The sequence below is a fragment of the Haemorhous mexicanus genome, chromosome 11, assembly GCF_027477595.1.
Source record: "Haemorhous mexicanus isolate bHaeMex1 chromosome 11, bHaeMex1.pri, whole genome shotgun sequence".
Taxonomy (NCBI): domain Eukaryota; kingdom Metazoa; phylum Chordata; class Aves; order Passeriformes; family Fringillidae; genus Haemorhous; species Haemorhous mexicanus.
Genome location: NC_082351.1, coordinates 20,700,235 through 20,720,921, shown reverse-complemented (window position 1 = coordinate 20,720,921; position 20,687 = coordinate 20,700,235). Strand labels below are relative to the sequence as shown.

Sequence of the window (20,687 nt, the reverse complement as noted above, 5' to 3'; positions counted from 1 at the left end):
TCCAGAGGCTGCAGAAGCACAGCACTTTGCTGCCAGCTGCAAGGGCTGGATCAGGCCTCTGGGATCAAGGCACTGAGAAGAAAGGGAATAAGTTGACATGAAACTTAACATGGTTGTCTTTTGTGATCTTGCTTTTTTTCCAAGACTGTTTGTTCAAGTAGATGTTTTTAATAGATAAAAAAGATTTGAGAAATGTGTTGAATAAAGCCCTAAACAAAGACTTCAGGAAATAGCGTTTTCTGTGTCCATGTAAGCAGAGAACTTCTCAGACTACTCTTTGCTCTTGGTCTTCCTGGAGCCTCTAAAGTCTGAACAGGGCCCAAAACTGCTACAATTCTGGATCTGGTTCTTTCCTGTTTGTTTTTGGGTTTGTTTATTTTTTTAAAGAGAGCACCTCTGTGACCAAACATTTTCTTGTTTTCAAGCAGAATGTAACAAAATACCCAGAAAAACCCAAGAGATTCGCAAAATTTTGCAGAGCTACAATTTTCAATGAGCCTCATCTACGTGCTCACTTGTATCAAAAAGATTACCTTCCCTCTCCCTGGAGTTGTAGCCATGTCTTTGCTTGTATACCCAGCAGATTATTACTAGGTAAGACAGGTTGATTATTGTGACTTGCTGCTTTCCCTGCTTGTGCCAGTTCAGGGTATTATTGTTAACAGCTTTTAAAGGAAACTTCCTCCTGGAAGAATTGCTGGCTTCAGGCAGAAAGAGTTCTCCAACCAATTCCGAACTACTGACAATGTTGAATTTTTTGAAGTGCTGTTAACTGCTGCAAGTACACCTTGAATCGTGCATAGCCTGAAGAGCATCCTGGGGGTAGGGAGACATAAATAATTGTTTAATTGCTCTGCTGTGTAGCTTACATCATATTGAGTATATAGAAAAAAGTTATTCTAAACAGTGTTTTATGGTAACAATTCTCTGAGTCTGAAGATGAGCATTTTTCCCAGTGAAGTTTAATGTGGTGGTAAGCAAGACATGCAAATGTGTCTTGACTTGAGTTTAAGTTTGTTAATAAAAATGTTGCCAGTCTCTCAGCTTTCAAATGTTTGGTAATTATGCTAACTGAAGTCTTGAAGAGTTTTAAAAGAAAAACATCATTCTATTAGAAGGAAAAACTTTGTTATTAACATTTACAAATTGTTAATCACTATTTTCAAATTTCATTAGATTAATGAATAAACATGTCTTCTGTCGTTGTTAGCAGATACAGCAGAAATCAAATAATACACTAACATTGTTTTAATTAAGAATACATTGATAATTCTAAAAATTCACTTTTGACATTCAGCTCTTAGGCTTGAAATGAATCAAACTTGGGCTTTTTTATACTCCAGGAAAATATGGTTTTTTTCTCAAAGCATGCAGCAAAAGCAAGCTCACGAAAATCAGTATAACAGAGTACAGCTACTGCAAAATATCATTAGAATAGTTCAGTAAATATCCCACTGCATGACTTAGCAGGAGGGATAAATAATGCATGTGGAATTGTGTTGGAGCTTGCAGGGAAGGTCCTGGCTGGCAGTGGGAAGGGCACAGGCAGAGCCCGTGTCCAAGGAGGATGTCTGCTGGGTCCAGGAGCTGATGGCTGAAACCTTTCAATGCCTCTGAGGAAATGCAAACCAGACCAAATTTTCTCTTTTCCCTTTAAATTTGAAGGTGACCACTGGGAAGAAGTCCTCCTTTGCTGTGTTAGCAGAGCTTGGCTCCTGCTGCTGCCCAGAGCTGTCCCGTGGACAGCATGTCCCAGCCCCTGACGGACCTGTGAGTCTGGTCAGCAGGAATATTGGCTCTTTTTGCAGCAGACAGATGAGGGGTTTGATTTGTCTTCCTTTCAGCTAGAACTGAATATTCTGAATCTGTCAGTTGCTGTCAAGAGGATTGTACTTTGGATTAGTGAGCTCCTGGAAGCAGTTTGAATCACTGCAGTTAAAAGCACGCCGAGCAGCGGTGTAATTAATAGTTATATAATGTACCCAACAAGCTTAGGAAGCCAGGATGTAACTTGGAAAGAAACACAGCCCCGTGCAATCCCTGTATTGCTAGAGGACCACTGTGCATTTCAAGGGTGATGCTTTTTGTCCCAGGACCATTATGGTCAGGGCAGGTTTGTTGCTGATGTGTCAGTTCCCTCACGAGACTTACAGAGGCATCTTTCTGCACCTTTCCTCTTCCCTTCCTTTTCTCTGGTGTCCTTCTCATCAGGCCCTGGTCAACCCAAGAACATTGCTCATGTTAGGCTTGTTGGAACTATTCTTTGCTTCTGTGTCTGCAGAAATCTTTGGCTGCTGTGTAATTATAGATGCCACATGAAAAACTCCCCAGCTGCTGAGAATAATGTGCATTTCTGTTGTGGAGTTTTTGAATAGACATTTCAGGGCAATTATGCAATACCTTTCTGCTATGCAGTACCTGTCAGCCCTTAACCACTTGTGTTTCTAGGGGAGCTGAAATGGCTATTGAGCCTTCCAGAGTAATTTCTGCTTTGTGACAAGCTCAAACCTGTCAGGCAAAGCTGTGTATTTCAGCAAGGCAGCAGGTGATTCTGTGCACCTCAGACCTCCTGTCTTGTAGGGATTGGATTGCAGGTGTAATTCTTTCAAGTTTTTTATATTAAAGTCTGTGAATAGCTTATGCACAGAGATGGTTATCAAAATTCTGAGGTGTTGCTCTAATTCTGGGTGAATTTGATAAAAAATTAATGTAATTTTCTTCCTTTAGCTGACTGCTGAACACTTCAGTTGTCTTAAACCTTTGCACTCCAACGTCTAAAAATTTTTTTTTCTCTTAGCTGATGTGTAGGTGTGGTGTTTGGAGACATGGTTTAGAGGTGGACCTGGCACTGCAGGGTTGGACTCTGTTTTAAAGGACTATTCCAACCTGTGTGATTGTGTAAAAAAGGGAGAATTTTTCTGGTACAGAACTTAGTATTTCTGTTTCTAAAAAGGTACCTTATCAAATGTGATTGGTGACTGGTTGGTTGATGATTGATTGGTGATTAATTAGAAAATAATTCTCCTCTCTAAAAAGAGCTACTTTATTTTAAAATGGGATGCTACTGCTAATCAAATGTAGGGTTGCCTGTCCTTCTGGTTTCTATCTACATTGTTTCCCCAAGTCAGTTTGCTCAATATTCACTGCCACTGACCTTGGATAATTAAGAAAAAAGCCTGCTGTACTGAGATGATAAATACAGCTTCTGTTTGGAATGAGGCTGATTAGCTCAGTTGTGAAAGTGTCATTTAATGTCTGTAGTTTCTGGTGGGATGGATGCTGCCTCTGCCAGGGTTGATGTCCCTCTTCTGCTCCCTGATACCCAGCTGAAGCTGTTGCTGAAAATCCCCTGGGCCTCCAAGATCTGAAACTTGTAGTGGACCTCTGCAATTTTCAATGAAAATTAATTTAAGGCTTCTTTTTCTTTCTGGATCACTGGCACTTCCAGCATATTCCCAGTGCAGCTCCAAGGCTGCAGTTGTGCCCTGGGTGGGGGTCTGGGATTCCTGCTTGGAGCAGCAGCTGGAGCAGGGCTTGGTGCACGAGGCTGTTGCTGTTCCACAGCATTGCCAGCCCTGTGCACTGGGGGCTGAGTGGAGACCAGAGAAACACCAGTGGAGAGAAAAGGCCAAGTCACAAAAACAACAAAGAAAAGTTAAGGAGAAGAAAAAATTTTTTTTGACCTGTGAAAACATTTGTCCAGATTTTTGTTGGACAAGTCCCTTGCTTTCTTATTTTCCTCTGTGCTGCTGCTTGCATTATTTTTTTTTTTTTTGTTCTCTGAGTTACTTGGATTGTTTGTGACTTAAAATACCTGCTTGTTTACAGTGGGAAGGCTGTTTGTTTTTTAAACATCTTCATGTTGATCATTCAGTTGCATGGTATTTTAGTGGGCTTTTTTCTTAGTCTAGGCTTTCCACATGAGACATTCACTACTGTATTTGTTCTGGCAAAGTAGTCCAGGCTGAAGATGGTTCATAAAATTGTGTTTTATTGTTCTTTTTTGGTTTTGTTTTTCTTTAGCTGGTGTCAGCCTCTTCTTGAGAGACTATACTCTGGTGGTAAACTGTGTATTTTTTCAGGTTGTCTTTTGTTACTACACAGTGGATGACTGTTCCTGATGGGATCTTTGGGTGCTGATGTGGTGGCAATAATTATCAGTAAGATTTTGAATGGAATGTGGACTCTTAGCTTTTGAAGCCAAATCTGCAGCCTTGAAAATCTTCAAGTCATCATAATCTTCCCCCCCTACAAAGGTAGAAATTGATTTGGGAAATTGCATAAGACTTGTTATGCAAGCAGTCTCTTTTTAGCCTCTGTGTAAAGTGTATTATAGAAAAAGGTGTTATTTTTTTTTTCAAATTCAGGCAGCAAGTGGCACAAAAATCTCATAAATGAGATTTTAATGAAGAGAGGTTTTAATGAAGGTTGTGTTGTGTTTGGAACGGAGGTAATGCAGAACTGCACACAGCTCCAGCAAATGCTCACACCTGTTCCCACAAAGAGATTCAATTCCCACCATGCATCCAGTTCCAAGGAACACTGAGTAGACAGACTGAGGATAAAATCACCATAGGTCTGTTAGTTGAAATACATTTTTCCTGGAATGTTGCTAGTAAACAACTACTAAAATGAAATATATCCATACCTTACTTTACATCTCATTTAAGGATTTGCTGCTTACCCTAGGTTCTAGGTCATTTTTCACATGTCTCTGCATGTCCTGAAGCAACTCATTTTGTAGACATCTCTCCCTTTCCCCTGCATGCTGGTGCATGGCTTTGTTTTTGATTCTCCCTGAGAACCTGGTTTTAAATAGAATGAATGGATAGAGTGAAGTATTGCTAGGGCTGTAGGAGGCCACAGGACCCCTGGTCCCCTTTACACCTTTAACTCCACAGCATTAAAACACAGTGTGGCTGCTTCCCTACATCAAGGGCCTTATGGCTTTTACATTCAGGTTGTAGCTGTGTGCCTTGAATAAATCTGTTTGGTTGAGGAAGGGTTGTTTCATGTAATATGTCTGAGTGGAAGAGTTACTTGAACAAAAGAGACTTAAAATGAAGCTGTTAATTGTCACAGCCGGTGACTTTTTTCTATGCATTGCTGCCAGCTAAGAGCACTTTAAACTCCCATCTGAGGTATGAGAAGGCCCATGCCTCTTATCTGCACCTCCCTGAGTAAGGAAAGCAGTTGTTCAATTATTCTCTATAATTAGTGTGCTTCAGTGGGTAGGCAGGTATTAGTTATTCACAGCCTCTTTCACTCCTGCTTTTCCAGGAGTGTTTGCCTTCCAGTCTTTTCCCTTCTCTGTCCTAAAGCATCTGGATGAACCTTACCTGCCAAGACCTGGGTAGTGGGTGGGCTGTTCCTAACAGTTGTGAAAAGGGGAAAGTTCAGATCAGTACAAAAATCAGTCCAGCTCATATAAGAATGTCTTACCTAAGTTGAAAGAATTTGAGAGATGCTGTGATTGCAATAATGAGTGAAATATTTAGGATTTTTCTAGTTTTCTCTGGTTCCCATGAAAGGAGGCTTGCAAGTCTGAGGGCCTATTTTTCAACTTCATGGGATAGATTTAGACTAGGCTTATATCTTCCTGTAGATATTATTGAACTTAAACCAGCAGATCATCACGATCTTAGTACTACTGTTGCTGCTGCTTTCTATAAAATGCTTGTTATAAAGTATTGCAGGATGTAAAAGGTTTCTGATGACTTGTAACCCGGGCAGGTTTGTTGTGCATCTGTGTGTGGTGTGGAGGCTATGTGCATACAGGATTAGCATAGCATTTATCTGCATGGAGAACTCTCTGGTCTGTAAAATTCTGACAGAAAACTTAGACCTGTGTTATGGGAATGATACTCTCCTTTGAGTGGACCAAAGGGGAATATATGATTTTTTTGCTGGTATGAAAAAAGAAAAACAGAAGAAGATTTTGTTGCTAGAACCTGTGTTATAAAAGAAGCTGAGTGTGAAGCTGTTGTGGTGGTTTTTTGTTTTTTAAGTAGTGAAGAAATAGCTTGTCAAAGGCTTTATGTCCTGGTTTTGCAGTGGGCATTGTAGATGCTGCCCATTAACAGGTCAGCTTCTTTAGACTTTTTCATTCAAGGTTCTTTTATAAGCTTATCAGGTATTTCATGTCAGTCATTGAGATGGTAGCCTTTGAGACAACATCTGTTGAGATTAAAAATCCACTTTCCTGAGAAAAACCTTTTCTTGGAGACTTCTTTTGCCAAGTACTGTGATGGGAGTCTGTCTGCTTTGGTGAAACTTGTGTTTCAGCTCCTGCTGTATAGAAAAGGGGATTGTTGGGGCAGAACAGTGATGGAAAAGCACATTGCATTTTTGCTGGCTGGGTGTACCTGAGATTAGGAGAATGAGGGTCCCAGATTTATACCTTAATGCAGGCACACCATTCCCAAAGGAAATAGAGCAAAGAAGAGCACTGCTGCAGGTGTCAAAATGAGCAGAAGATGGTTAGTATCCAGGTTTTCTGCTAAAAATATGTATTTAAAAGGTTCAAGTTATGCTTACTTCAGCCCTGATCCCTCAGTCAGTCCACTGCCTGCGTAAGGCAGAGAAGTTTGCTTGAACCTGGTGGAAGTGGTGTCACTGAGGTTAAACTTCATTGTAGGATGTATTGTCTGAAACACCACCGAAGTGCCTTTGTCTGTGAGCAGGGAAGCCAGATGCTTCCCAAGCATTTGGTATCTGTACCAGCATCTCTGGGAAATGTCTGCAGCCTCCAGGGAAGAAGCAAAGGATTCCCTTCCAACTCACACAGGTAGTTTTTTAACCACCGTGTGAGTGGCATTTAAGCTACATCAAGCTTTGACTGTGTAACTTGCTGGCTTTTCCCTCTTCACCTCCACCACCTTCTTTGAGCTTAATGTGACACTTGGGCTCAAACTAGGAATTCTTTTCAAGGAAGCTCTGAGGTGATTTGCTGCCTTTTCCTTTAGAGGAGACTTGAAGCTTTTTCCAGGTTCACAAGCACACTGGCTATCTGTGTTTCAAAGAGCAGCCTGGAGTGGCTGTCAGGATCAAGGGCTTGTTGGTTTTGGATGGAGCTTCCTGCCCGTGCTGCCCTGGCTGCCACCGGGAGAGGGAAGAAGCTGAATAAACAGGGAAACTGTGAAATAAACAGAAACAAAACCAAACCAAGCCCCTGCCTCGGGGCGTGGGCTCAAGTCAGTCAAGCGGACTTTCTTTTGTTAAAAGGAGGCACATAAAAGCTTTTCTGCGCTTGTTTTTGTGCCATAATGATAATTTCCATGTGTTTTTCCGTGGTGTTTGATTGCTTTCAATTTCTTCTGAGGAAACTTAGTGGAAAAGCAAAAATTTGTGTTACTGCAGATGAAGGGCTTGATTCAACCTTTCCTGCCGCACATACCCCAGTGTTTTTAGTAGAAGTGATCAATTTCAAGCAGTCATCTTAAGCCTGCATATTTTTCCGAGTTGCTACTCAGCTTTTAAAGATGTTATTAGACGTTTTAGATTCCAGGTCAGGCTGTAAATACTCATTCTGGGGCTTCAATACTCAGAACTTCCTCGCTGTTTACTGTGAATGACAAAACTGCCACTGCACTGGTGCCAACCCCTGTGGCTTTGTGGGTTCATCAAGGGGGAATAGGTGGGTTTGGGAAGCAGGAATGGCAGGCAACAGGCAGGGCTGTCTCATGTAGGCAGTGCAGACAGATGGGGGAGGTTTGTTTGGTTTGAATCCTGGCACTTGCTGCTGCTCTAAGTGACTCCAGGCATTATGAAAAGAGATGGTGATGAAAAATATTTTCTTGTTTTTCCTCTTGATGGTTCATATGTGTGTAATTGCTCACAAAGTTATGCTAACCCCAAAGCTTGTGCTCTTTTACTCCCCAGTTTTGGTGCAGAGTGCGGGTAGGAGCTCCTTAGGAAGTGGTTGCTCAACTCTGTTTTCTGCAAGGCGCTCAAGTAAAAACAAGGTTCTGTTTTTAGCTTGCTTTAACTTGGAAATTCTAGTGATAAGCATTTAGCTGCACAAATCCAGTAAGAAATTAGAGGAAGAAGCAGCATAGCATAGTAGAATCCTACTGAGTCATTTTTGTTAATCTCCAGAAGCGAGTAATTTCTCTAAACTGGTAGATGTGTATCACCAGTAGGGTGTAGTCCCAGAGCTCAAAAAACCTTCCCCTGTAGTTAAATGGAAATAAACCCTAACCAAGGGCTATCTTAATAAGTACACCTGAGATTGAAGTGCCTGGGTATTGTGATGCTGGGAGCTGGATGATTCACTTGAACCAGAACACAACCCAATGTAGTTTAGTGGAGTCAATTATTCTAGATTAGCAAACACAGTAACAAAGTTGTTTTGTTAACAAAACAAGTTTTTTGTTACCATCTTTGCTACTCTGAACCAACTGGTATTTGTTTATGAGCACAAAAAAAAAAAAAAAAAGTAGTATGTTGTCTAAAAATCCCTGTATTTAGTTACATAGTTGGTAGTTTTATCTTTCCCTCCTCATATAATTCTCAAAATCTCTGTAACATGACATCAGATATAAAGTAGAAAGTGTTGGTGTGTCAGGGCAGTGTGTGTTGTCTGAGGAGATTGTAGAGGATGTGCCATGTGCTCTTCTTGAGCTTTTTGTTCTCTTTTGTTGTACAGAGGAAATGAAACTTCAGCTGTGTTCTGAGTATTCTTTTCTTCAATTTCCAAGTAAGATCTCTGACGGCTTCTGTATTTCATTCATCTACAAACCAGTTTCACTTTTCGTTGCACTTCTTAGTTACACATGATGGTAAATTTGCATTTATTTGCTATTTGCACGTTGCATGGTATTTCCTGTTGTATATTCATCCTGTCAGAATTTACAGTGGGATTTACAGGGCTGATGCATTGTCTCACACCTAAAAATACCTCAGTATATCTTTTATACAGAAAAATGCCCAAGCCTCATTTCTTTCTATCCTGACTAATTGGCAGGCATAGGGACAGTTTAACAACAAAACCTTAAACTTAATTAGTGGCAACTGACTTGGTCACAAATAATTTTTGAGTCTGTGGCTTTGCATTTTCACTGTCTTTATTTTGTTTAACAGAAGGTAGGTTATATATAAAGAAATTACTCAGATCCATATTCTTGATGTGCAGATTTTGAGTCATTGCAAGACAACAGTCAAGTGAGGACGAATGTTTTGTACAAGAGCCTCATGTTGACTCTCCAGCCTTTGGTTAAAGGATCATGCTGGATGCTGCTGTTCTTACCTCTTGGAAATGAAACGGTGGCAAACACCCAGACACTCACTCTGTACCTCCTTTTCCACCAGGGCTGGGAAGTGAAGTAGCTGGAAGTGTTGGGAGCCGTGGGGCCTGCTTTGCCCCGAGCCTGTGCAGATGACAGAGTGCATTAGGCTGACAAACCCACACGTGTTGCGGGTCAGGCAGGCTGCCAAGAGCTCCGTGCTTGGCCAGCGGGGAGAGAAGCATTAGGAATCCCAATAATCCACACATCAGTCTCTGTGTGCTGCCTGGTCAGTGGAGACCGAGCGAGTGAGCTGTGGAGAGATTGTGGGTATTAAGTGGGATGGGTAATGAAAGGCTGTGCTGGCGCTGATGTGAGAGTCTTTAAATGGAAAATGACTTTAAATGATGGTGCCAGGGCAGTTGGAGTGATTTGCCGCTGGCGCAGGATCACAGTGTAACCGGTAGTTTTCAGTGAGACTAACCACTTCTCTGGGGTGGAACACCAGAGTTGTTTGAAGAATTAAGAAGTGGGGGGAAAAAAACTCTTCACTGAATTTGCCTGCTTTCCCTCCTTGGGACTTGTACCAGACTGACAGCAATTCAGGATTTTGGTTGGGTGTGTTCATGTACGTACAGATAAACACAAGCCATGTAAGTATATGCAAAGCTGCAAAGTAGGAGTCATCAGGATGAAAACAGTGGTAGGACAATAAAATCAGCATTTAGGCTCAAGATTATTTTATCTGAGAACTTTCTTGAAAAATTATAGTTTGTCTGGACAAGTAGTTATCATTGTTATCCACAGGTCAGAAGTTGGCTCGCAGAGAGCTCGGAAGTGTTTCTGTTGTTGTAATTAGTTATTCCTGGCTTTTTGTTGTGTAGGAGAGCACTCTCTGCTAGTCTTATTTACAAAGGTAGCTGAACCTATGTCATGCTAAGCACATACAGGTAACTGACACCGGTACTCCAAGTGGGAGCCAAAGTTTACTAAGTAGCTTCTTCTAAGGCTTTCTAGCCTAGTGGGAGGAAGCGCTTTCAAACTGAGTATTGCAATATTGTTTCCTGGCAAATTTTGAAACCATCTGGGTCAGTTCCTCACGCCCAGGAGTAATAATTCTGAAAGCAAAAGTTTCAGTGCTCTGGGGCTGTGTTGTTCCCACAGTGCCTGCACAGCAGCTATCGACGGCAGCCTGATTTTCCCTGCGGCTTTCCCGGGCAGCAGCAGCGTGTGCAGGATTGCTGGAGCTGGACACCCCCAAATGTCACTGGTACATCTGTGTTCACTTATCACATTGTGTTCAGAGAACACAATGGAGAAAAAGAGCTCCTCTGAGCACATGGTGGCCTTTTGAAAACGCATGTCTGCCTGCCCTGTCCTTCAGAGAAGCTTTTATTTCTTGGCCTGTTTAGAAAAGCAAGCTGAGTTATTGAGCAGCAGGGTTTTCTCTAAACCACTGGCAGTGACCTTTTGATTGCTGATGGTGCTGGGACAGAGGTGTGAAGGGGTAGGTGGGGTACCACTCACTGGTACCAGTGGGATCCTGTGCTGTTTCCGTGGCAGTGTCTGCTCCACCTTGGAGCAGCCCTGATGTCTCTCTCAAAGTGCATGGCTGCTGCAGGCTGGGGCTTTGTCATGAAGCTGCATTCCTGGCTGTTCAAGGGCACTTGAAATGCTGCTTTCATATGAAAGGAAATCCTATCATTGATGTTCTTTTAATAAAAAGGAGGTTTGGCTTGCTGGAAAAGCTCAAGTTTTGCTCATTTAGGTAAAGCCTGCAGTGTCTGATGTAGCTGAATTAAAATTACTGCCTTGCTCAATTGGTGCGCTTTTTATTTTTTATGGCCTCCCTAGAGATTTAGGGCCTATTCAGTTTATTCAGAATCTGTGGTAGAAATGATGGTTTGTCATTTTGCTTCTATCTGGACTTATTCTGGTTGGTAAATGATAGAGAAGTCTTCATTTTTAAGTGTACAGTATTCCAGTGTCATGCAAGTGTAGCAGAATTTTGCTCTGATAAACCAGCCCGCATATTTTGAGGGTACTTTGCAAAAGTTGCTTAGTAGAAATTCTTTCATTGTTTTTAAGAAAAGCCTCTCTATCCGCTGGTTGGGTATTCAAGTGATTTGCATTTTTCACACAGTAAATATTATGTGCATTTAAGCACTATTCTCCAAATTCTGTACTGGTGATCGGGGATCAGCTTGAGAATTTAACTGGCATATCTTTTTTTTGGTAGGGAGCATATCTTGTTTGCATCTCTCCTTTTTTTTCCTTGTTTTCCAGGTTTGGTTTCTCTTCTGGTGTGATTTTGAAGTGTGAGACTTGAGTATCCCAAAACCTGGAGGCAGATGCTCACAGATGGGACATGTCAAGATGGATTATATGTGACAATTTCCATTATTGGTCAGGATTTCAGTGTCTGACACAGAAAAACATATATTGGCTCCAGTGATAACACCAAGCCTGTTGTTCCTAGTTTCTAGCTTTACTGCTAAAACTATTATTTTCCTCATATTTTTGTTATTTGAATTTATTATGCAATAACCATGAGCAGTTGCTTTGAGGAATCTACATGTTAAATTTTTATCAGATTCATTTATCCCCTCATGCTACCCAAGTGCACTTTGTTAGTCACCAGGAAGTTTTGAGCCAGTGTGCTTTTCTCAGGATTACATGTAACTTAATCAACAGTTAAAGAAGTATTTTAAGTAATTGTTTGTGTTGTAAATCCGTGTATTTTATTATACACATCTTGGTTGCTGCCAGCTTTATGAAGTGTTTCCAAATTTTTGCTAGTGAGAGCAGCTTATTTTTGTCAAGCAAGTAAAATGGCCTTAGTTTTATCATCATTCTGGTGCTTGTAGGCAAGTAAATTTTGTGCTGAGATCAGTGATTTTCCATAACAACTTTGTAAGTCCCTGTAAATCATGGAACATTTGGTATTTTGCAGTAAGGTATGGCCATAGATGAAAACACCAGAAGCAGCTGCATGATAAATTCTCTTCTTTGGGAGTGTGAAGCAGCAATTGGAATTTTCAGTGATGGATTAAACTGAAGCTCCAAGTGGATCTGGGATGGGTCAATAGCATGAGCAGGGCAGTTGCAGTAAGTTTCCAGAAATTAAGCTTGTGCAGCTCCTGCAACATTAGAACTAAAATTATTAGTGACCAGGGAAATTGGCATATCTAAGTGAAATGATTTTGGAACCTCAAGGCCATCTTTTCAAGTTTGACTCAGGATGATCTTTACATTTCCAGTTGCATCTCATTTCATTTGTGGTTTTTGTGTATAGTCACGCAATTTTTCTGTTGCTGTAGAACTTCTTCCTTGTAAATGCAATAAATGAATAGGAAGCAGTGCTGTTTCTGGAGTGCATGGGCCTGGACCTAACCACTGCTGGTGGTAGAGGGCAAGAGGGGGAGTTGTAAAGTTGTTTTTATTCAGCTGGAATTTAGGGTGATGTTGCAATTGGGAGTTGATGCCATTTTAATCTATTACATATTGTGAGTTTTGTTTTAAGTAGAAGAGATGTATTGTGCTGTATTTTCTTAATTTATGATTTTTTTAAAATGGACCATTTAAAAATCTTAATACAAACTTTTCTTTTTTTTTTTAAAGTAAAATAATGGGGCAAGAAATCATCTGAAAAACTGTATTTCTGGCTATGTACTCTAGTCTTACAGAGTCAGAGAATGGAATGGTTTGAGTGGGAAGGTACCTTAAAGGTCAACTTGTTCCAACCCCCCGGTCTTGAACACTCCTAGGGAGGGAATATTTTGTATATAGTCATGAATCAGAAGTAGTAATTTTATAGTATTTGTAAGCATAATGAAGTTGTGATCACTTGGACAGTTCTGCTTCCCCATCAAATGAGACAAAAATGGTCTTAAAATATGGTAAATTTGGTATTTTGCCAATTCTTTACTAATTTTATACTTATTTAATTAAGGGTGTTGAACCCCTTATTTAAGGAAATGTTACTTTTTTAATGAAAGCAGAAAAAGCTATTTCACACATTTCTCCACTCTAGTCCCTAAAAGATGTTCCTCTTGGAAGTTAATTCCAGCAGATGAGCACAGAACAATCCTTAGCTGGAGCACACAGCTCTTCAGCACTGTCCTGCTGGATGTGGTGTGTGAATGTATTTATTTATACACACCCAGAGCTCCTGCACTGCCCACTGACAGGGAGCTGTGGGGGCTGCAGCTCCAGGGATGAGCTGGGACTGGCTGAGGGCATCCAAGGAAGTGTTTTCCAGGGATTTGGACTAGTCAGAGACAGCAGCTGTGGGATGAGCCTCTGCTGGGCAGCCTCGGGGCTTTCGCTGGCACTCATTAGTACAGATTAGATAGGAAATGATCTGCTTAGATGGGTGCTACAGGTGAGCAGGCAGGTGAGGCTGCCAGCACTGACTGTTGCTTCCAGGCAGGCTTTTTCTCTGAAAGGAGGAACAGCAGCCTTTCTTCCTGAACTTCAGCCTGACTTTTGTTTTGCCTCCTGCAGACACAGTAAGTTACATTTCACGGTGTTAGCACTTAAGTAAACGTCAGGCTCTGTTCCAATAACTGATACTCAGCGTTGTTACTCATCATCACTGCTATTTTCAATCCTCACTCTGGTAGCAAAGAAGCTTGAAGAACTTCTGTTTAACTCTTGCTTTTGGCTCTCTGTCCTCCAGAGTGTACAGAAGCTGCTGTTGGCTGCTGTGTTGGAACTGCTTGGTATCATGAACCCTCCACAGAGGATTTAGCACAGGGTTAACCCTTCACAGGATAAACCTGTGGTCCAAAGCACATGCACCATACAGTGTTAGAAATCTCTTTTGGCATGATTTTATGGTGTTGTGTGATAGGCATGGACAAGGAGCAGAGCCCATGGGATTTGGTGGGACAGACCCAGGTTTGTGGTCGCTCAGGTTCAGCCCTTTTTAACCAGAAAACCCACTCTGTGATTTATCAATTTCCCAGTGGGAAAAAAACCCCAAAACAAACCAAAAGAGAGGCCAAATGCTTGCAAAAATGCAAACAGTGATGCTTCTCTGCTGAAAACTTTCCAACAAAATCCCAAATAGCCCCATTTTCTGGCTCAGGGCTCCTGTCTTGCTGGCCGCCCACCAGGTCCTAAGTCCAGCTGTGCAAGAAGCACCATATAAGATATTTCTTAATTTGATAGGAGGTGAATGGTCCAGATTTACTTTGATGTTTGGATTTCATTTGCAGTTCCTAGTTCTGTGCTGTATTAGAATGGGTGTTTTGAGGAGTTCTGTGACTATTTCGTTTTGGGGTGGCAAAATTCTGGTGAAACTGCATCCAAAAACATCTTACAGCCTTGACTTCAGATTTTTGTAATGGGATTATATGGAACAATGTATATTAAAAAAGAACTGGACAAGTACTGAAAAACCTATTACACTGTGCTGTTGAGCAGTCATAGTGGAATAGTTTATAGAGCAGTGCTGGGACTCTCTTAGAACTTTTTTTGCATGTTTTCATAAAAAAAAAAATCAGAAACGTGAGCTGCAGAATATGTGCAGTGACAACTCTGGGAATAAACCTATTTTATTTATACACTTTGATTTGTAAACATGCCCAAATATTTTTTAAAAAGTAGTGCTGAGGCTCCTGTAACAAGCAAGAATGAAGTATTTTTTTTTACAGGCATCATTCAGAGTCTCAGCTCTCCTCTGGCAGCACTGACCAGACACTTCCCAGCAGCCAGGAATGCCTGTCCTGTTCTGTATATGCTAGTGACAGCTTTCATTTCATTTAATAACGTTCTCATTCTTATTTGATTCAAGAGAAAATTGGGAAAACCAAAAGAAAAGCAGGTTTTCATCCAAAAAGGCAAAGAACTGGCAGCTTTGTGTGAGCCCAGTAAATGTTAACTACTGCAAATAATTTTAAACTTTTTAAAGTTTACTGACAGAAGTATGGGATGGGGTGGGGGTGGGGTAAGATTGTTCAATCTGTGAGAAATGACCTGAAGTCTAAAAATTTCTGGTGGAGAAACAAAAAGTTTAAAACACTCTTCTGAAATGTGAACAGCTCAAGGTTTGTAGTCATGGCCAGGAATAGTTATCAGCAAAGCTGAGGCTTCTTTATCTCTGCCTGTTCTTGACTCTTCCAAGGAGGTGGAACACAGGGGCTGGATGGTCAAGGAGAACTGAACAGTTGAACAGTTTTTAGGGGTGGCTGTACACTTTTAAATGTACTTAGTTTATTTTGTGACAAGTAGTTGCTTTCTTTGTGTGAAGCTGTTCTTTTCTTTCATGTTTTTTTCTAAAATATTCAGACCTACACTCAGAGTCTTGCAAACTTGTTGCTGTGCCCAACACCTGAGGCCCACAAGTGGATGGACTTCTGTATTTTTAAATGTCTGTGTTCTAAATAAAAACAGTGCTAGCACATCAGTGTTAAAGGAAAAATCTGTTCTTCTACCAAAATATTGCTCAGTCACATATTTCTTGTAGTTTGTCCTTCTAGTCTTCTTTTACTGTTGTTATTGTTGCTTTGTTTCCTGGATCATGTGGGGGACTGGAGATAAATGTATGCAGCTTCCATACTGCCTTGTAGTTCTACTCTAAGGACAATGTGTCCGTTCATCCTTGTTCTTGTTGCTAAAAAGGACCCTGTGGTCATCACAAATGAGCTGGAAAATATTCATGTAGGAATGAGGGCTCGCCCCATCATGTTTGCAGCTTAATTTCTCCAAAGCTTTGGTTCTTCTGGATGTAAAATTCTTTTGAGGAGACGTTAATTTAGTTTTTGCTCATGGGTTAGTTTCTAATCCTGCTTCATGCTCAGGAGGATGCTTGTTGTATAAGTGTTTTGGCACTAACTGTTTTATAAACACTGTAAATACTTTTAGTCTTGTTTTCTTGTTTTTCTTTGAGTGAAGATATATTCATGTGTGACTGGGTTATTGAAATAATCATGTACTTCACACTGCACAGTGCATGAAACACATTCTCTCAAAGCACCGCGGAGCCGTGCAGAGGTCGGCTGGTATCACCGCGTGCATCAAAGCCAGAACAGCATGAAATTATCCAAATCCTCCCTACTTCACGTTACATGAGGCTTTTGACTCTGAAATCCCACTCGATGCCACTTTCATTCTTCTGATAACATAGTTGTAGGGAAGTCAGAGCAGTTGTAATTAGATCCATGTTCCTGGGGATTGCCGGGGTCCCTCCAGGTCTGTGTTGCTGCAGGGATAAAGCCCAGTCACTTCCCTGTTCCCTGGTGTCTGCAGGAGACAGGTGCCTTTCCTTTTCTCAGGCAGCAGGGCCAGAGAAATCCCAGACAGATGCAGAACTTAGTCACATGAAAAATGAGGTGCAGCTTATCCTCCCATATCCCTCTTGAAATCCAGGTCAGAGTAACTCCCGTGTTGGATGTGTGGTGATTTGTGCTGCTGCACTCCTAAGCCTGCTTGCAGGGGTTGTGAGTAGAGCAGCAGAATTCCTTGGTGTCCATGCTCTTGGATTTGGTTCTGAGGCATGCTTTAAAGGGAAGCTTTGAGACATAGAAGGAAATGCAGTAGTGAAACACTGCTTGCCAGAGCCTTAAAGTTACCCTTTGCTTTTTAATTTTTAATTTATTAAAAGAGCACAGCAGTGTAGGTAGTGAGCCCTTCAGAAAAGTCGTGCATTTATTCCACTTCCTGTGAGTGAAACATCCCAGTGTCACTTCACATGGCAATCTGAGGGTACAATATTTGCATCTAGTGTGTATATATATGTGTGTATATTTGCATATAGTTTATATTTGCAGGCACAGTGTTTCTGTGAAATCTGTTACTAAAAGGTAGTAAAGATTATTTGTGTGCATCATTTACGGGAGTTGATGGTGAAGAGACCCAGGTGCCACAGCCATTCTTAGAGCAGACAAATGTATTTCAGTTTTTTCATGCAGCAGTGTGTCCTTGCTGCAGAGGTCACGAGTTGTTGTGCAGATGTCTGCTCCTGGGATGTAAACTACCGTTCAGTTAATGTGAAACAATTTATTTGTCTGTACATAACTTTGAAAGCACAGTTTAATTTCATTTAATTGCTCTTAGTTTTAGAGGGGGAGAAGACAATCCTTTTCATGTTGTAAAAAGAAAAATGATGTGCATTTGTTTGTCACATCAGTGCTGGATCTTTACTCAGGCTGTCACCTAAATCAGGGGGAAATTACCCAAGCATAACTTCACTATCATAAAGAAGTTGAGGTAGGAGAAAGCACACCTATTTCAGATACTTGCATTGAAAATTCAAGAACTAAGTCAAACTCTAAGTATTGCATCTCTTCACATAATTTTTGGGAAGCTGAGGGTTTTTAGCTGTGAGTTGTGAGTGCTGTTGGTACTAACAACCTTCTAGTAGGTTACAGCATAGTTGTTTCTTAAGCATGAGTGCTGGTTAGAAAGCCTGAGGAGGCTGAGCTAGGGTTTGATTTTTGTCACTTAGATGTATTCTCTGCATACCTGAACACTTGAATGTTGCAGAAAGCAAACCAGTGAGAAGATTTTGGGATTAAAAAAATGGTAATACTTGTTTCTGAAACTGTTTATTCTTAAAAATAAAGTTTAGAAGTAGTTGCAACTTCCTGTTCAGATTGTTCTGCTTAAGTGATAACTACTTTAATATAATAGTGGTGTATCTGGGTCGAAGCATTTGCTTTGGAGGTGGCCAAATAAATCATTTTTGGTAGGGAGGGAAACTTGGAGTAAGTTTTGGATGTTGCAGCTGCTTTACTCAATTGTGGTTCCTATGGTTATAGTTTGCTGTGGTTAAAAATGTGCTGCTTGACTTGCTTTGCTTGGCGTTTTAGTAAAGGACTTTTAACCAGTGTGTCCTGGCTGTAGTGGCAGTGTGGGCCTTACTTGAAGGATTTTATTACTCCTATTATTATTCCTATTACTCTGCCAGTTACTTAAATTACCTGGTTTTTACCCTCTTCCTAAGCTTGCTTCTGGCATGGGTGAAACAGATTAGGAACTGGAAAGCTGCTGGGTTATTTGAATTATTTTTTAAAAAATCTGTTCTAGTAATGCAGCAGACCTTGAAAGATGCTCAGTGTTGACCAAAGTCTCAGCAGCTCTGTGCTCCCTCCCTCATGGCAGGAGCAAATCCGTGGGCAGGGCTGGTTCTCCTTCCCACAGGTCCACGGCTGCTTCCTGCTCTCTTCCCTTCCAGCTTTGGCTTTGCCCTCACCCATCCTGGTGGTTGAGAGGGAATATGTAAATAGGGATTTTGGAGAAGCTGTGCTGGTTAGGTCAGTGACTGGCCAGAAAATGATCAAACTTAATAAATGCAGTGTTCTGTCACAGGTACAGATAAGGAGCAGAAGATCACGGGGCAGTGTCTCCCCAGGAGTGCTTTAAGGCTGGTCCTTTTGCCATTCCAGCCTTCTCTAGGCTAATACAGTGGGACATATTTATGCACATTTGGGTTTTATTTTAGTTTGCATTTTAAAATTTGTATCTCTGTTCAAGCAGTGCAGCACTCCTGCAACAGGAAGGACAGCTGCACAAGTTGGGCACAAGGCTTGGAAATCACATCACAAGGAGCACGTCAGAGTTGTGTAAAGTGGGAAAACCTCTCAGAGTCATGAACTGGGATTTCCCTTGAATGGCTCAGCTTTCTGACTTAGCTGGTTGTGTAAACAGCAAATAACTAAGTCTGGGCAGAAGTGGCAGCTTCAAGCAGTGAGTTAATCATGTATAATCATGCAAGGAGATGGTATCTGCCCTCTCTTTGAAGATTTCTTGACATTTTATCTTTTTTTTTAGTAGGCAGTGAGCAACAGTACAGTACTTGCTTGACACAAGTTACTGTTGTCAGCTTTTAGTGTGGTTGCATCAATCTGAAAATCTTTTCCATGTAACCAAACCACTTCTTTTTACATGTTCCTTCTGAGTCAGACAAAATTTGCTGTATACTGGATTTCAAGGATGCTAATTATCGTCACTGTTCTGTGGAACAGGTAACTGCTTGATCTGATCTGCAAAATGTTTCAGTATCACAGTTAGTTAAGGCTGAAGACCAGATCTTTGTTCACTCAGATGTGTATGCAGATTGTAGCATCAACTGAGTTACAGTTTCTATGTTGGGTGAAAAGTCTGATTGCCAGAGGTGTTGAGAGGGTCAGGGACCTGATTTCAACTTGTTGCACAGACTTTATAATAATCTGTGGTAGAGAAATTCAATAATTGGGTATATCTGGCTTTAGTAAAAACATCTTGGTACCATTATACAGGAAACCAGTACCAAGAGAGGCTTAGCAGACTTGCATTTTCCCATGACAGGGAGTAGAAATTCCCTGTGTGTTCCCTTGTGTGTATAATCTCTCAATGCAAATGTTATGTATGAGCAATTAATGTTTTAGACTTTTTTTCAACACATCACACCACTAAATAGGTGCTTGAAACCTTTCTGGATGTTTGTAGTAAAAGCTGGGTGCAGGTACAGAGCTCTGCAGCACAAGCCCCTGGGGTTCATCAGCTGTAAAGCTGATGGTACTTGCGTGCAGCTTTCACTGGCAATCTCTTCTAGTCTGATCTATGTGCAAATTTGAATTGTATTTATGAACAATTTAACAGCTCTGGACAAGCCTGGGCAACTGTTGCAATTAGCATTTGGTTTATTATGGACGACTAAGGGAGTTGATTACCTGGTTTTGTTCCTCTCCCACGAGCTGTGTGGTCACAGGGAGTACAGATCTTTCTGCAGTGTTGAAGGAATTGAATTGATCATGAATAGCTGAAGTATTCAGAGTATAATTTGCTTTGTGATATGCCAGGGGGGAGAGTTTTTGAGTTGTCGGACGAGAACATAAGTGTTTGGATGAGGAATGCAGGAGAGACAAAGGTACCAATTCCTGTGGGATATGAGAGGATCAATAACCAAGATACTGGTTACATGCAAAGCTTCTGTCTGTGTAAGCCATAATTTGCAGTGGAAGCAGCCTTTGAAAGGCAGCTTGCTTGTGTTTTTTGTCTGAGCACACTGGGGGCTGGGGACAATGGTGTGAGGCCGGTGTGTCGCAGGCTGGCACGGCTGTTCCCAGTGCCAGTGTGAATGCCCACTTGTCTCCTGTGCTCCTGCCAGCCCTCCCCTTGGGACAAAGTCATCTCAGTTGCCTTCTCTTGTTCTTTGTTATTTGTGCAAGGTTTGCTGCTGTTGAACCAGAAGCTTATTTGAGAAATTAAAGTAAGGATATGAAGGAAGCTGATGTTTATCAGGAAACTTTTTTTTTTGTCACATTCTGTTCCTTTTCCTAAAGCGTAGCCACAGTGCATGGCTGGCAGCTTCTTGAAAGCTGATTTTTCCCTGCTGTTCCCCCCAAAATTGGCTGTGATTTCATGACATAGATGAAGAAAGGGAGCATTATACTTAATAATGTTAGATACTAAAACCTGATGAAACAGCAGTTCAGAGTATTTCTTTCTTTTAACGTTTCTGTCTTGTTTGGTAAC

General features: G+C 41.2%; 1 protein-coding gene across 1 annotated transcript in view; it reads left to right on the top strand.

Moving 5' to 3' along the window:
• The window catches only part of RYBP (RING1 and YY1 binding protein), a 41,955-nt gene that overhangs the window by 12,809 nt on the left and 8,459 nt on the right, over nt 1–20,687 (top strand). The gene's annotated exons all lie outside the window — the stretch shown is intronic.